Source organism: Etheostoma spectabile, chromosome 13, assembly GCF_008692095.1.
Source record: "Etheostoma spectabile isolate EspeVRDwgs_2016 chromosome 13, UIUC_Espe_1.0, whole genome shotgun sequence".
Classification (NCBI taxonomy): domain Eukaryota; kingdom Metazoa; phylum Chordata; class Actinopteri; order Perciformes; family Percidae; genus Etheostoma; species Etheostoma spectabile.
In genome coordinates this window covers 7,876,685-7,892,808 of record NC_045745.1, presented here as the reverse complement: position 1 = coordinate 7,892,808, position 16,124 = coordinate 7,876,685, and the positions used below count along the sequence as shown (strand labels likewise).

General features: G+C 40.2%; 1 protein-coding gene across 5 annotated transcripts in view; it reads right to left on the bottom strand.

The window, feature by feature from the left end:
* The window catches only part of gdpd5a (glycerophosphodiester phosphodiesterase domain containing 5a), a 48,201-nt gene extending 39,319 nt beyond the window's left edge, over window positions 1-8,882 (bottom strand). For 4 of the 5 annotated variants that reach the window (XM_032534610.1, XM_032534612.1, XM_032534611.1 and 1 more), the window contains exon 1: window positions 8,547-8,882. The gene's annotated coding sequence lies outside the window, so the exon portion shown is untranslated. Of the gene's footprint in view, window positions 1-8,541 lie in introns of all 5 variants that reach the window. The other variant, XM_032534609.1, reaches the window with a different exon arrangement.
* Window positions 8,883-16,124: the final 7,242 nt, after the last annotated feature.

Genomic DNA, 16,124 nt, shown 5'->3' with positions numbered 1-16,124 from the left:
GATTGAGATTTCTCTTGGCACAGCAACCAGAAGACAAACAACTTTCAGACACGGTGCCCACGTCACATGTACGTGGGCACGCTCAGTTGGAGGCTGCGCAGTAACGCCGAGTCATCACCAGAAAGGGGCATCTATTTTCCTTCACTGGTCTCCGTCCAGAACGACAGGATCTGTTGGTCCACTTCTTTAACTGTCTATGATTAAATCCAGCAATCCTAAATTCCTCTCTGGCAGTAAGGCAATGGACATAGTGCACAAAAGATGCCTGTCCATGCTTTGTACTACCTTAGTGAGACCGTGACTTGTCGTAAGAGGTTTATGCAGAGGTTTATGCGTATGTTAACCCACTACAATGTTCACAGTTCTTTGCAATGGCAACAATACGCTTTGCAATATCTGCCTGAATGAGAATTTCCGATCTACTCTCATTGTATTTCTATGGAAATACCTTAGGGAATAATGATTGGATTGCTAAAAGAAATTGTACCGGCATTCATGGTCACAAGAGTATGATATAATACTTTAAAACCTGCATGGAGTGCCATGCAATTTACTACAAATAAACTAGCATTGTTAAATAAGCCATCAACATCAGCTGTACATTGGGTTCATCAAATAAGACTACTGCTTTGGTCCAGCACAGATTACTGTAGATGCTACATTTCACAAGCCCACCCATGATCCTCACACCCCTTAGGAAAATAGAGCCATTTGGATCTGTGGGCCCCACTGTAACTACTGCCATGACCATGGTTAATTTCCTGGATCGGACCATGAAGATGAGGTTGTCTAGACAGAAAGAACACTCTCACCCACTGAACAGAAAAGGCAGCAATGAACAGCAATGTCCCAGCCAGGCACTGTGGCGGTAGATAAGAGCATGTAACCTGGTCAACGGTCATCAACAAAACAAACGGCTCCTTTGTCCTTATTGCTGAGCAGAGAAATTTCAACATGCTAAATTTGTCTGGCTGCGTCTATTTACAGCTAACGCTCTGTGTCCATGTCATACAATTCAAAGCTTATAATGTCAGAAACCTTTCAACCATTCACAAGAGGTGCATGGGTAAACAAGACACACGTCTACATTAGGGGTCTTTTTTTAGACCAAGGACCCCTTCGTAGGGCTGCACAATATCAGGAAAATAAGCGATAACGTTGTGAATATAGCGATATTACTTGTGATAAATAAAGAGATATTAAAGTGTACTCAGTTCTGCATTTTTGCTGCTTTTCAGTTTTCTGCTAAAATACAAGGAATTGCTTGTTGAACTAAAGACAAGTTAAAGGAAATCATTTCCAACCTACTTTTATTGAACACATTGAATATTGAATTAAATACGTAAGGCACCACTGAAAAAATGTCGGTTTCTTTTTAAAGTGTTATTTCCTGCTGATATTTTCTTTCAACCAACACAAAAAAAATTCTGAGTGTCTATCGCAATACATCGCAGCTATTCGCAAAATGAATATTACGCCAGTTAATATTGCGATGACGACAAAAAAACAATATATTGTGAGGCCCTACCTCTTAGCTGAAGGATCCCCTACTACATAAAAACTAAAAAAACTTTCCATTCCAGCGGGCGGCAGTCATCTCGGCAATCAAAAAGGTAAACCGGATATGCAAACCGTTGCTATGGTGAAACATACAACCATACAACAAAACAGCGCATAGTTGAAATTAAGGCTGGGCGATATGGAGAAAATCAAATATCACAATATTTGTATACAAATACCTCAATATCGCAACAATATTGTAGTGTTGAGTATTGATGCTTTCACAAAATACACAATAACATTTTTGATAAATAATCATCAGTTTGGATATAATGACTAAGCGAGTAAAGGCAAATAATAGAACAGCTAGAACAGTCTGATGAGATCAGAAAAGGACATCACATCACTGTAATGCAGCCTTTCAAACCAGGAAAAGACAACACCTATGCCATATTACAATATTAAGATATCTAAAATCTAAGACAATGTCTAGTCCCATATCATGATATGGGTATAAAATCGATATATTACCCAGCTCTAGTTTGAACCGTTCAAATGTGTAATTTTAGAATGAATATTCAGACGTCATTCATGGCCAATTTTGACAGCCCTGTCAATCAATCAATCAATCAATCAATCAATCAATCAATCAATCAAACTTTATTCATACAGCACATTTAAAAACAACCAGGTTGACCAAAGTGCTGTACATTGACATGAAACAATAAATAGACAGAATATGTCATGTAATGGATTGATCAGAACAGAGGAAGATAATGATGCAAAATGAAAAGAGTCCTCAGTGTGTGCCTTCTGTAACTTTCCTTTGCGTTTGCTTGCTTTTCGTCACTACTTTTTCTTCTTGTGCAATAATTTGCTTACTTTGAACAATCAGAGGGATTCCCCTAACTGACAGCTCTGACGCCGATCCAACAAAAAAGGCCGACGAGGATCAACTAGTGGCAAATAAAAAACATTTAAAAGAATAAATTTAAAAGAATAACTTTATTTAAACCACCTGCATGTTATCTGTCTAACTGCCCATGTACTCAATAGTTGCAGAAAAATACAATACAATTTTGTTGGGTTTTGTGTGCAGCATGCTGTAAAGTACTTGGGCATTGTTTCCTATTCAAGTGTTCCCAAGGGATAAGTGTGAAAGTTTGTTTAGGATCCACTGCCAAATCTATACACAACTCTTCAACAGGGGGAAATTGTCATGCATCCACCATGCAGATTTGCATCCTTTCACTGTTGACTGGTTATTACATGGGAACTCCCAGGCCTGAGGAAGCCTTCGCCTAGATTCAGAGGAGTTGGCAGATTCCCAGCATTCATATCCTGACCCCATCCACAAAAAAGAGCCAACTGGAGCTGAAATCACATGGGCCTTATTCCAGCCAGGTTAGCCTATTGTCTCATTGTGGCCCTCTACCATGGTGCTACCGTAACAGCGCTGCGGTCATCATGAGGTAAACTAGGCCCAGTCAGGATTGAGATGCTTCAGTCCTCTATTGCTGTTTGATTTCAAGCCTCTTTACAGAGTGAACTTGACATTCCTCCACATAAATGATGTCTGGTGCAGTATATATTCAGAAAGGATGCATCCATTAAAGATTTGTCTTCCAATATGTTATCTTTCTTTCCCAATGGGTGTAAACTGGACTAAAGGGTTAACCCTAACCCATAAAGCTGATTTGATCTATATTGTGGATAGAGACATGGCCTACAAGTGTGTGTCTGGCATGTCTGCAATGCATGTTGCAACACAAAATATAAACCAAATCCAGTTTATTATCAGAGAAAATGACGGCCTGATCCAGGACTTCCATCAACATTCGACTGAACCGATGAATCTGCTAATGAAATATGTGCAGCATAAACTACCGTGGCCTTTGAAGGAATGTCTTTCAACACAACATGTGGTGTTTGCAGTGCAACCACTGTGTTCAACCACACACAGGCAATTCTGAGAATACCAGACGTGTAAGCGTTTTGACCTCAATGAACCTGAGGAAAATGCACATAAGTAGTAGTATAAGTTCAACGTTGTTTATGAAATATCCTACAGCATATGGGCTGTAAGGATTCAGTCGTGTCAGCTGATTTTGTGGTGTACAGTAGCAGGAACTGTGCTGTTGACTGGACACCTGTCAGTAGTGTGCTGTTCATTTTTTAATGTATTTTACTGTTTCTTTTAGCTTCTGCTTCATGCTGTGTACAGTAGTGTCTCTCCTGTTTTTATGGACAAGAACTTTAAGTCTGTCATTGTCGCTAGGGTTGGGACGATATGCTTTAGTCCTGATTTGATTATTTCACGATGCATAGGCACCAATTTGATTTGTATTGCGATTCTAGAATTATTGTAATTCAGTAGTATTGAGTATTGTGATTTTCTTTTCATTCTTAAACAAAAGTTGAATAAATACACTTCTAGAGACAATATATCATGAAACATTTGTAAAAACTGATTTTTTTCTAAGAAGAATGCCCATCACATGTCTGTCAGTCAGTCTGTGAAGAAGAACACAAATACCTTGGAAATCCAGCATTCTCGCAAGAGCACAATTTAAATTTGCTCAGCGAGTTACTCTGGTATCGAGTATTGCTGCTCATTAACTTTGCCCTTGTAGCTGAGCTGCACCAATCACATCGCTTTATCTGATAAAGGCAAGCCAGAGGCGAGCTGCACCAATCACATCGGTGTATCTGATATAGGTGGGCCGAGGTGAGACGCACCAATCAAATCGCTTTATCTGATAAAGGTGGGCCGAGGTGAGATGCACCAATCAAATCGCTTTATCTGATAAAGGCGGGCCAGAGGTGAGATGCACCAATCACATCGGTGTATCTGATATAGGCGGGCCAGAGGCAAGCTGCCACAATATTCGTTGTTATCTGAATAGGTGGGCCGAGGTGAGACGCCCCAATCAAATCGCTTTATCTGATAAAGGTGGGCCGAGGTGAGATGCACCAATCAAATCGCTTTATCTGATAAAGGGCCAGAGGTGAGATGCACCAATCACATCGGTGTATCTGATATAGCGCCAAGGCAAGCTGCACCAATCATATCGGTGTATCTGATATAGGCGGGCCAGAGGCAAGCTGCACCAATCACATCGGTGTTTCTGATATAGGCGGGCCAGAGGCAAGCTGCACCAATCACATCGGTGTTTCTGATATAGGCGGGCCAGAGGCAAGCTGCACCAATCATATCGGTGTATCTGATATAGGCGGGCCATATGCAAACTGACCAATTACATCGGTGTATGTGATGAAGGCGGGGCCAGAGGCAAGCTAAACAGATGAAGACAGTTTAATCTAGCAGTTAGCTCCGCTGGTAGCTAAGCGTAAGGGGCTCAGGATACGTCACCCCATGTATCCATTTGCGTGCAGTGAGATTTTCAAATGCACGCTTGGTGCAACTTTGGCGACTTTCATTACTCGATGCCAGACCCTTACTCCTTTTGGACTTGGGTCTGGATTTCCAGGCTAGAACATAACATGGATTCTCTGCATTTTCTGTTTCGCTCTGTTTTGGTAATGGATATGACGTAGTCACCATCAGCGGTACCGTATGAACAGAACATAGAATCAATTTTAAAATAGTCATTAAAACAATCACGATACATACAGGTGAATCGAAGAAACTTCTCCAAATGTTACTGAACCAGGTTCACCTGTACTCAACCTACAACACAGTTCTCCCTTGTGGGCTTCCAGCTAGCCTCACACTTAGCTGGCTTTAGACCACTGTCCTCTCACGAACCTGCCCTTTACCTGAGAGGCCTTCACTACTCTCCTCACCGCCTTCCCAACTTCCACAAGTCCCCTGTTTCCTACCAAAATGCCTCCGAGGCTTCATCAGGCACGTCACTGTGTCCAAGTTGTCAGTGGAGATAGATGCTGATTGAATGATAATACAATAATCCACTAAGTCTCAGCCAACTCTGCCATATGTGTCTATTATTAGCCTTTTATCTCGGTCACTGTCGCCTCTTTCCAGACTTCCATCGTTCACTCCTTCATGAAATTTATATATGCATGCATTAATAGTATCCTTAATATTTTAGTGGATTTAGCCAAAAATAGAGTTTCCATTAGTGCCACACACTCGTTACATTTCCCCGCAGGAGCACGAGGGCAGGGAGTGGAAACAAAGCTGCTGCTGAAGCCATTGACTTTTTCACTAAATGTTGATGTTTTCCCCGTGCTAACCTACATCCGTCATTGGTCATAAGACATGAGCTTGTTAAAGTGAGGCCCTGTTCTCCTGCCCGGCTGCACATTATTAGCCAAGCAACACCTGCCAGTTCAGGAAGCAACCTCTGATTTATTAAAGGCGATATTAGTCTGGCAGCTGCAGGAAGGCCGGGGTACAGACAGAGAAGATAATTAGAAGTCAGACATGCTTTCTTCAAATCAGATGTGAGAGGACAAAAGGAGAGACCAATTTGATTAAAGCTTCATTAATTTGCTTTGCTAAGATGGTGACATCCCGACATGGTCAAAGACTTCAAGAAACCCACTACAGGTCAATAAGCCAGCCTTTAAAGGTCCCATGACATGGTGCTCTTTGGATGCTTTTATATAGACCTTAGTGGTCCCCTAATACTGTATCTGAAGTCTCTCTTATACAGACCTTAGTGGTCCCCTAATCTGTATCTGAAGTCTCTTTTATATAGACCTTAGTGGTCCCCTAATACTGTATCTGAAGTCTCTTTTATTTAGACCTTAGTGGTCCCCTAATACTGTATCTGAAGTCTCTTTTATATAGACCTTAGTGGTCCCCCAATACTGTATCTGAAGTCTCTTTTATGTAGACCTTAGTGGTCCCCTAATATTGTATGTGAAGTCTCTTTTATATAGACCTTAGTGGTCCCCTAATACTGTATCAGAAGTCTCTTTTATATAGACCTTAGTGGTCCCCTAATACTGTATCTGAAGTCTCTTTTATATAGACCTTAGTGGTCCCCTAATACTGTATCTGAAGTCTCTTTTATATAGACCTTAGTGGTCCCCTAATACTGTATCTGAAGTCTCTTTTATGTAGACCTTAGTAAAAAAGGGAGGGGGGGGTGGCCTTGACCAACTGCCACTTTGCCCGTTTAAAAGCCATGATGTCTCTCTCTCATGGGTGGGCCAAATTCCCTGGGCGGGCAAAGCAGAGAAAGGGGAGGTAACCCTTATGAGGTCACAAGGGGCAAGATTCCAGATCGGCCCATCTGAGCTTTTTTTTTCTCAAAGGCAGAGCAGGATACCCAGGGCTGGGTTTACACCTATCACCCTTTCTAGCCACTGGGGGGCAGGCTGGGGTCTATATTAGCATATTAATGTTAAAAAAAAAACTCATAAAGTGAAATGCCATGGGACCTTTGAACATAACGTTTTCTCTACCATTTTAAGGCTTAAGCGTGATTTATTGGCTCCGCGCAGAGCTTTCGTCGTAGCCTACTTAAGTGACCATGTTTGTACTTGTGCCTTGTTGTGTTCGTTCAGACGGCGTGTGTGTGTTTGTGGGGGGAGTGTGTGTTAGAGCGAGGGTGAAAGTGAGAGAGTGTCGGCGATTAGTTTATGAGCGAGTAGCGACTCTAGAGTCATAGTGAGAGAAACAAAGAGTCTCCCCTGTTCTTTCTGACCACGGTGGGAAATCTGTAGCGGGAGAAGTTAACCTTGCCCTTGATTTTATGTTGTTTATGGAGAGGGAGAAGCAGGAAATGAGTTGGGGGGAAATGCAACGCTACCAAGCCACGACCTAGCCACGTAGTTACATTTTTTTTGAGGGTCCGGCGTAGGTTTGCGTCTCCCTACGTCTCTACCTACGTACGTAGCAACGGTGTAGATTTCACGCAGAAGTATAAATCAAGCTTTAGGCGCAACACCCAACTAAGCTGAATAAATGTAACATTACTGACTTTTCTCAGATCTAGGGATTGTAGTCGGCCCCCAGTGGAAGTTTTGTCTTTAAACTGTATGAGTATTATTTATTTATTATCTGTTCTAGCTTTTCCAACGTTTTAGACACATATGGAAATGATAATGGACCACAATGATGTGAAATTGTGACATTTTCTTAGGGTAAGACCCCGTCTCCCCGCCAAACATGTGCACCTATGTCTTCCACAAACCTAAGGAAAACACTGAAATACCTTCAGTACATATAGCATTCAGTCAACTATCATGGGGACAACTGTATTATATGCAGTAGACAATGATTAGTGCAAATTCTACATATCGTCACCTTCCTAAAATAATCGCCTAAGTCATTTTTTCCAGAAAACACAAAAAACTGAACCAAATACTGAACATATTTTGATTTAGGCAGTCATACCAAAGGCGTAGAATCACATGACCTGTTCAACTGAGAATGTAGGAAATTGTACCAGAGGTGGCCAGCACCATGAGGAGATGATATAGGCAAGAAAATACTTTTTGTCAAAAAATGACTTAGGCAATTATTTTAGGAAGGTGACGATATCCACCTCACTAGTTCAGTGTTTATCACGCTAGAAAAATGGTTCATTATCCAGTTGTCAAGTTGCATGCATGATGGGAAATGGAGTCCGATGAAAGTCATCCAGTTCAGCGTGTGCCAGTGTAACCACATTTTATGTTTTTGTGTCTCCAAACATTTATACTGCATGTCTGTAGTTGTTCCTAATACTCTTTCTTTCTGCAGCAGGTGTCACTACACTACACTGTCAGTTTCACTTACTTCAACTGTCAATCAACCATCATGCAGAAGAACACATGAAAAACATCTGTGTGTGCTGTAATCTTTCATGTCTACAGTAACATAATGTAGCCTATGTGCCCTTTTGGAGACAGTAGGTGTCATTAGACAGTCATAATAGCCGGTGCGGATATTGGCCATAACAGCAATTGAAATCTATGGAGTGTCGTAAAAAACAACGCATTCACACACACAACGCACCCAGCGAGGACAGATCACTCAAATTGAAAGTGATTTATGATTCCAGAGAGTTACTCAGATTATATCAAGATAATCCGATAAAGTGCGCACAAAATTAAGTAGCCTACCTTACCTCAAAGACAGCCTTTTTTGTTTTTGTTTTTAAATCCTGGACAGTGTTGGGAACGTCAGAAGCTCTCGGTTAATCGGTTATTTCCATGGATGTCGACATAAAGTCGTGTCTTCACAGATGGACTTTACGGATTCATACAAGTCTCCAAAGTAACTTTGAGCGGCCGTGTGAGGCTGACCAACGGCACACATCGGCCTCCTGTCCCGGGCACTCCGACAGCGAACAGCGAGGCGACACACTGGACCTTTTTAAATCATCAATGTTTTAATAACTCGTAGGATACTTTCCTCCTGAATTAAGACGTACCTTCAGTGTCCATAGAGGAGTTAAAGGCTGTAATCCGTCTGCCACCGAGTGGGTGGAGCTGTGCGGAGCTGCACGCTGCAAAAAATACTCCATCTAAGCAGTTGGTTTGGGCCATGTTATGTGTTGCAATGGGTACTTTCTTACAGTGTGCACGGTGTCTCTGTCGCAGGTAGATGGACCTGCAGTTGTACTTCTGGTGGTGGACATGGACGAGGAATGGGCATAACGGTGTTTGTAGTTTTTTTTGCAATGAATGAGTCGTAAGCAAGAGACATTGTCAATGTCACTTTGTGGTAACGCACACTTTATAATGGGTTTATAAATGGTAACTATTGGTTTTATTCATTACGAATGCATGGATTATAAATGTACATTAGATCATTAATTTGCTGAAACTTGACTTTGAAATGTACACGCATTACATCCTCATGACCCACAATACACACCCTCACACACACACACACACCCACACACACCCGCTACATATTGTATGAAATTGAGTTGCATATGAAACTGGGCCTACAATAATATGTGGGGTGGCCTTTTGTGGTGCGTACAACAATACGCTATTAAAATATTGACATTCACATATTTATGCATCATGTTTGAATGTTAAACATACATTACATGTTTTTACATGTTTCCTTAAACCTAGCTGTATCTGTGGATGGCTACCTTACCTACAGGCCAAACAGCCTGTCATCAACGTTAAAAATTGAAATTTTTTAAAAGATAAATTGAAATTTAGAAAACAAAAATCACAAACCGGACAATTTATCTTTGCTAATGAAATCTTGGACTCATGTTCATGTATATTTTCATACACATTAACTTGTTGACTGTGGTGTGTCGGTTGAAGTCTTGTTTTGATTTTGCCTTTCCTATTACTTTAATGTCTTTGTTTAGTTCCTTGTTATTCCCTTTAGTCAGTGTTGCATGGTAGGACCCCTCAGAGACGAGCTGCTTCATCTCAAGGATTTATCCTGATGAATACACTTGTAAATCCCTCTGTCTGGCATATGGCCACTTCTCTGGAAAAAGAGCTGCGGGGGATCTGGATTAAAAATCCCTGTACTATTGACTGAGTAAGCATTTATTAATGGATAACTGACATTAATAATTACATTGCTACACAAACAGAGAGGACGGACACCAACCAAAGGAATTCATCACAGCCTACCCCAAATGGGTTCTTATTAATGACTCCATAAATCATTAGTAGCTACATGGTTTATTAATAATTACTGACACCTTCCAGTTCCAATGCACACATCCTTATAAAGGGTACCATTTCATTTTTCTGTTGAAGGTATCAAATTGAAAGGCTATTGATTTGTTTAAAATAATAAAGTCAATTTGCACAGGTTGATGGCTCACTTTGAATCAATGCTATTCTAAAAATTAAGTGAAGAACTCGCAATGTATTTTAAACACAGATCATGTCCTTTAGGAACGTTGTGGGATTTCCTTTCTAGAGACACGGTCTACTTGTATCAAACAGTATGGACATGGGACAGTTTCCAATCCCCTGACCATATTCTTGTCTGGTATTTTCTTGTTAATACTTTAAGACTCACATGATAAAATGTATGGTTGATGCAGCGTGAGGAAACATCACTGCAAACATATGGAGCATCAAAAGTCAGTTTCAGTCCATTCTGCAGACATAAATCTTAGGACGTGAATTTGACATTACGGATATTAACATTGCAGACGAATTAATTTCTTTCTTTATTTGTATTTCTTCTCTGATATTTATACTATTTGTGCAACTGCAACACAGAGTTTCCCTCCGGGGATCAACAAAGTATTTCTGATTCTGATTCTGAACAAGACAGCTGAAGCAGAGTGGTTAGCTGTAGAGAGGAGGAGAGAAGAGAAGTGACATATGAGAAGTTATCTGGAGGGGATCTGAGATTTGTACCTCTTCGTGTTGGCTGTCTCCAGCCTTGTTTCTTCCATTTTGGACATGATACTCAGTGTCTCATGTGCTGGAGTTGAGCGGGGTAAATCAAGTGTGTTGCCAGTTTGAAGTGTGGCTGGTGATTTCAGGAGGGAGAGCTCAAAGGGGGATAAGAGAGAAATAATTGAATTAAACTACTCTGTGGAAGGAGGGAGGAGGAATGCTAAAGTCGCCATGGAGGGTAGGCATTGTCCCCATCTCTAGGAAATAGTAGTGTTTCCTGGAATTTCCCAAGCAGAACTACAAGTACAGAGGTGAGGAGGTTTTAGATGGGCTTTACGGAGTAGCACACTGTGATGGAGAGTTTCCACGGAGCAGACATGAACTTTGAAAGCTTTTCATAGGCCTCTAGGTGGACAGAAAAGGCTCTCATATTTAGGCATTTTGATTGGTTGTTGTAATAATTAACACCTGGTTGTTCCGCCCTGTACAAGACCCATGGAGGTCTTGCATTTCCAGATAGGCATAATTTACAAAACTGTCAAAACTGTTTTTTTATCTAATTATAAGTTACTTTACATAATTAAAGACATTTGCACCATAAATTGAGGCACAAGTTGTTACAGAAAAAATCACAATGCAGTGAATGATGTGTCTGATATGCTCAAAACTTCAATTTTTGACATCTCCCCAATGTTGAACCCAAAGTTTTGCCCTTGCATTACCAACACCTCAGGCGAAGGTAGAGCAGATGAGTAACGTCTTGTAAGAGATCTATTCCCGGCCCAGCAGTCAGAGATTAACCCTTGGTCTGGGATCGTTACGTCAGCACCCTTTAATCCCACACAATTTAGCAGTGGCAGGGAGACGGTCCCTCAACTAGAACTTCTCTAACAGGTGAAATGCATGCTGGTCTTGTGGTGGTTTGTTAGTGGGAAAGACAAGTGCATACACAAATAAATTGAAATGAATTGAAATGTGTAGCCTACTTTCAAATCAACTCATCAAAGTGTTAGTAAAATAAGTTCAGTGCTTGGTGTAAATCAAGTATGATGATTTCTAAATTACAATTTTTAATTTATACTGTTTATTGATCCCCAGTGGGGAAATTACAATGATGATAGTGAAGGTGGCCATGGGGGTGATAGTACAATTGTGATGGGCTGTGTGCAATTTAGTTGGATAGTAGCAGTCTCTGCATGCAACATGAGCATGTCAATGCAGAGTGATGCAACAGCCTGTGTCTGTGCATTTATGTATGTGTGTGTGTTTGTATGTGTGTATGTATGCATGTATGTATGTGTGTATGTATGTATGTATGTTTGTATGTGTGTATGTATGTATGTGTGTGTGTTTGTATGTGTATGTGTATGTGTGTATGTATGTATGTATGTGTGTGTGTATGTATGTATGTATGTATGTATGTATGTATGTTTGTATGTGTGTGTGTGTATGTATGTATGCATGTATGTTTGTGTGTTTGTATGGATGTATGGATGTATGTATGTTTGTATGTATGTATGTCTGTGTGTATGTATGTATGTATTCTACCAGTCTGTTGTGGCCAGCGCCCTGTTCTCCTCCGCCATCAGCTGGGGCAGCAGCATTGGAGCCAGCGACACTAACAGACTGAACAAACTGATCAGGAGGGCTGGCTCCGTGATCGGCTGCAAACTGGACTCATTTGAAGCTGTGGTGGAGAGGAGGTCACTGACCAAACTGTTATCTATCATGGATAACCCTGACCACCCTCTCCACCCCACACTGGTCCAACAGAGGAGCAGCTTCTCAAAGAGGCTCCGACAGTTTAAATGCCGCACGGACCGCTACAAGAAATCATTCCTACCACAGGCAATAAAACTCTTCAACACGTCATCCCTGGGTGCTAGATGAGACTCTGAGACACCCCAACATTGCAATAAGGGCAACCGGCACAATTGGTTCATTTACATTTTTAACAGTTGCACATTTTGTTTTCCCCAATCTTGTATATATTTAAATATTTGTTCTTATATTCTTATATTTTATTCTTATTTTTTGTTATTATAATTATTATTTCATGTATATTGTATGTATGTATATTTTGTGTGCTGCTGTAACACTGTAATTTCCCATTTTTTGGGATCAATAAATATCTATCTATCTATCTATCTATCTATCTATCTATCTATCTATCTATCTATCTATCTATCTATCTATCTATCTATCTATGTATGTATGTAGTATATTATGTAATGTTGTGTTGGATTTATTAAACTGCAGATATTGTTTGTCTTTCCAAGACAAATTTCCTTTGGGAAAAAATCTTATGTTGTTTTAGTAAGAGCAACCTAGCAGTAGCACTTACAGCAGTAAAAAGCTCCTTTGCTTCCAGTTTTTGTTAGTTTTTTGTCGACGTCTAGTGGTCATAGGAAGTACTGCCACTGCTCAGACAGTCAGCATGTCAGCCAGCAGAGGGTCCCTGGACCTGCTGTACTCTTGGTCTCTCTTTTGAGTGATTGTGACAAAAGCCAATGATATGAACATGGACATAATGCACAATGAATTTGTAACTCTGGGTATTGTTGTTCTTCTGTGTGAAGCGATGCTCAGATAATTTTTTTTTTTTCTATTTTGTTATTTCCACTAACCCCAACTGGCCCGTCAGACACCGCCTACCAAGAGCCTGGGTCTGACCGAGGTTTCTGCCTAAAAGGAAGTTTTTCCTCGCCACTGTCGCACTGTTGCTTGCTCTGGAGGAACTACTAGAACTGTTGGGTCCTTGTAAATTCTGGAGTGTGGTCTAAACCTACTCTATCTGTAAAGTGTCTTGAGATAACTCTTGTTATGAATTGATACTATAAATAAAATTGAATTGAAATTGAATAAAGACTCAGAGAAACTGGCGCCAGACACTGCTATACCAAAAATAAAGATATGATTCACAGTGAATTCAAATAAACTTTTGATTAAAATGCACAGAGAAGGCTCGGTGGAAGGCTCAAATGCAGGCCAAAAATTGGGAATACATGAATGAATCCATAACATGAATAAACACTGTGGGGAAAGGCCGCGCCTTCTGGGGAGTTCATTTAGAGATATGTCAGGAAGAGAAAGTCATAATGAAATTGTCACTACACAGCAATCAAGTTAAATCAAAAACTCTTATTACATTTATGTAAACACACCTGACTGGAATGTATTAAACTCCTCATTTTAACAACAATAAACATTTCATCACAGTATACAATACTAAAATACTAACAAACCTTTCACAAAATGTACATGCAATATTAGACTAATAGATTAGTTACACACTGGGTAATCATGAAGTTTGAAAGTCTAATGAATGATGCTATTGGTTGCATTATGGGAAATGTGGGATTTACAGTCCCAATACGAGGGACAAACAGGACAGGCATTTTAAAAATGTGTTATAATCGTGGAGTACTCCTTTACAAAATGACGCCTGTACTTCCTGTAGTCAAAACATCAGGTTATCTAGCACACTCGCATTGCTAGAATTGTTTAAAGTGTTTTGAGGAACAGACTTAAAAACTTACCAAAAGCTAACAAAAGTAAGAAACAAAATCAAATCTAATGAATACCTTTCCCTCTGAGCTATTACATCATATCATATCTGGGTAAGATGATAGTCACGTAGTTGTAAATATTGCAACAGTGAATTCAAATCACTGTTCATTAAATGAGTGTCCTGGTCTATGGAGGATTTACAAATCATGATGTTAGAGAAACAAAAACAAAGTCACCTGAATTAATCACATTAACAGAAATTCTACTGAAGATTGATCAAATCTGGTTTTGTGTAGGCGTCCTCTAAAGACTTACTGTACATCTTACTAATGTATGGCAGAAAGACACAATATGCTAAAATGTTGCTGCATTTTCTATAATAGATCCACAATATGTCTGCTTTGAAACACTAGATGTTAAGTACTTTCCTGCTCCTAATCTCAGATAAAACTGAGATGCTGGCCATTGGCCGTCTCGGCATGGACACCAGTTTGATCAGGTAGCAGGGACTCTAGACATCTGTGTGAAAGTTCAACAGATAAGAACCATGGTGTTACGTGCAATACATACAACCCTTTCTTTTTATCAGCACATTAAAGCTATCATTGAGATCACCTTCTTTCACTGACACAACATAGCTAAAATCATATCTTTTTTTTTATCCACGGCTGATGCAGAGATTGTAGATCCTGTCTCTGTGTCCTCCAGACTGGAATGTTTTCCTGTCAGGCCTGCTGCGTGCTACTACTAAAGTCTTCAAATGGTTCAGAATGCCACAGGAAGAATCTGAACTAAAACTACAAAATGTGACCATATTACACCAGTTTTAGCTTCCCTTCATTGGCAACCAATCCAAGCCAATCAGGACTCTCCACTCTCAGAATACAGGAATACAGGCCACAGGGCCTTTTCCTATCTTGCCCTCTTCTTCTGGAATAACCCTCCTGTAGACATCGCTCTGATTGTGATGAGGCCTTTGAATCCAAACTCCAGATTCAAACCTACTGCCTTAACTTTCAATTAAATGTGCGTTCTTTCATTATCCAGTTGGCGGGACATTCTCAGTCTCATTGTATAACGAGAGCTATAGTATTTGTTATAGTTCTACTATTCTACTAATCTATGTACATTCTAATGCATCTTAATCTCTTTTCCAGTAACTATCCCTGGGCTGGACCAGCAGCTGTCTTCCTCATCTGTCCTACAACGGGCCCTGTGCAAATTTGTTGTTGTGTTGTTGTGTTTGTTTCATTCTCTTATCTGTGTGAATTGTGTGCTTGAGTTTGGCTTCCTGTGTGATTGTGTGTCCTCTCCTCACACCTAGAAGCTACTTGACATCCTACCAGATCCATTTTCTTCATTTGTCAATTATTACTATTTATTCTTTGCAAATGTTGCACTTAACCCATTCAGCCTATTTTTCAGTTACTTTGTATGTCGATATATTTTTTTCTGTATTTGTTTATTTCATATTTATGTTTAATATGTCTATTTATGTACGCGCTTTCTCTTTCTGATGACATGTTTACATTCTATGTATGTTTTTGTCATATGGATTGTGTATACTGTACTATTATGATGTTGGATATTCTAAGTTGCACTTCTTGAAGTTTATTCCACTTTTTCGGGGGGAGTCTTCCTTATTTGAAATGAGGGACTGGTGATAGAGAACGTTGTATGTTGTACAGATTCCAAAGGCCTTTGAGGCAAATTTGTGATTTGTGATGTTGGGCTATACATGTATAAATAAATTTGACTTTATTTACTGAGGCAGTGTTACAGAGGCAGTGTTGCATCCGCTTCTACTGTAACTTCCTGCTGCCTGATCCCTTCTAAACACCACTCCCCAAGCGGGA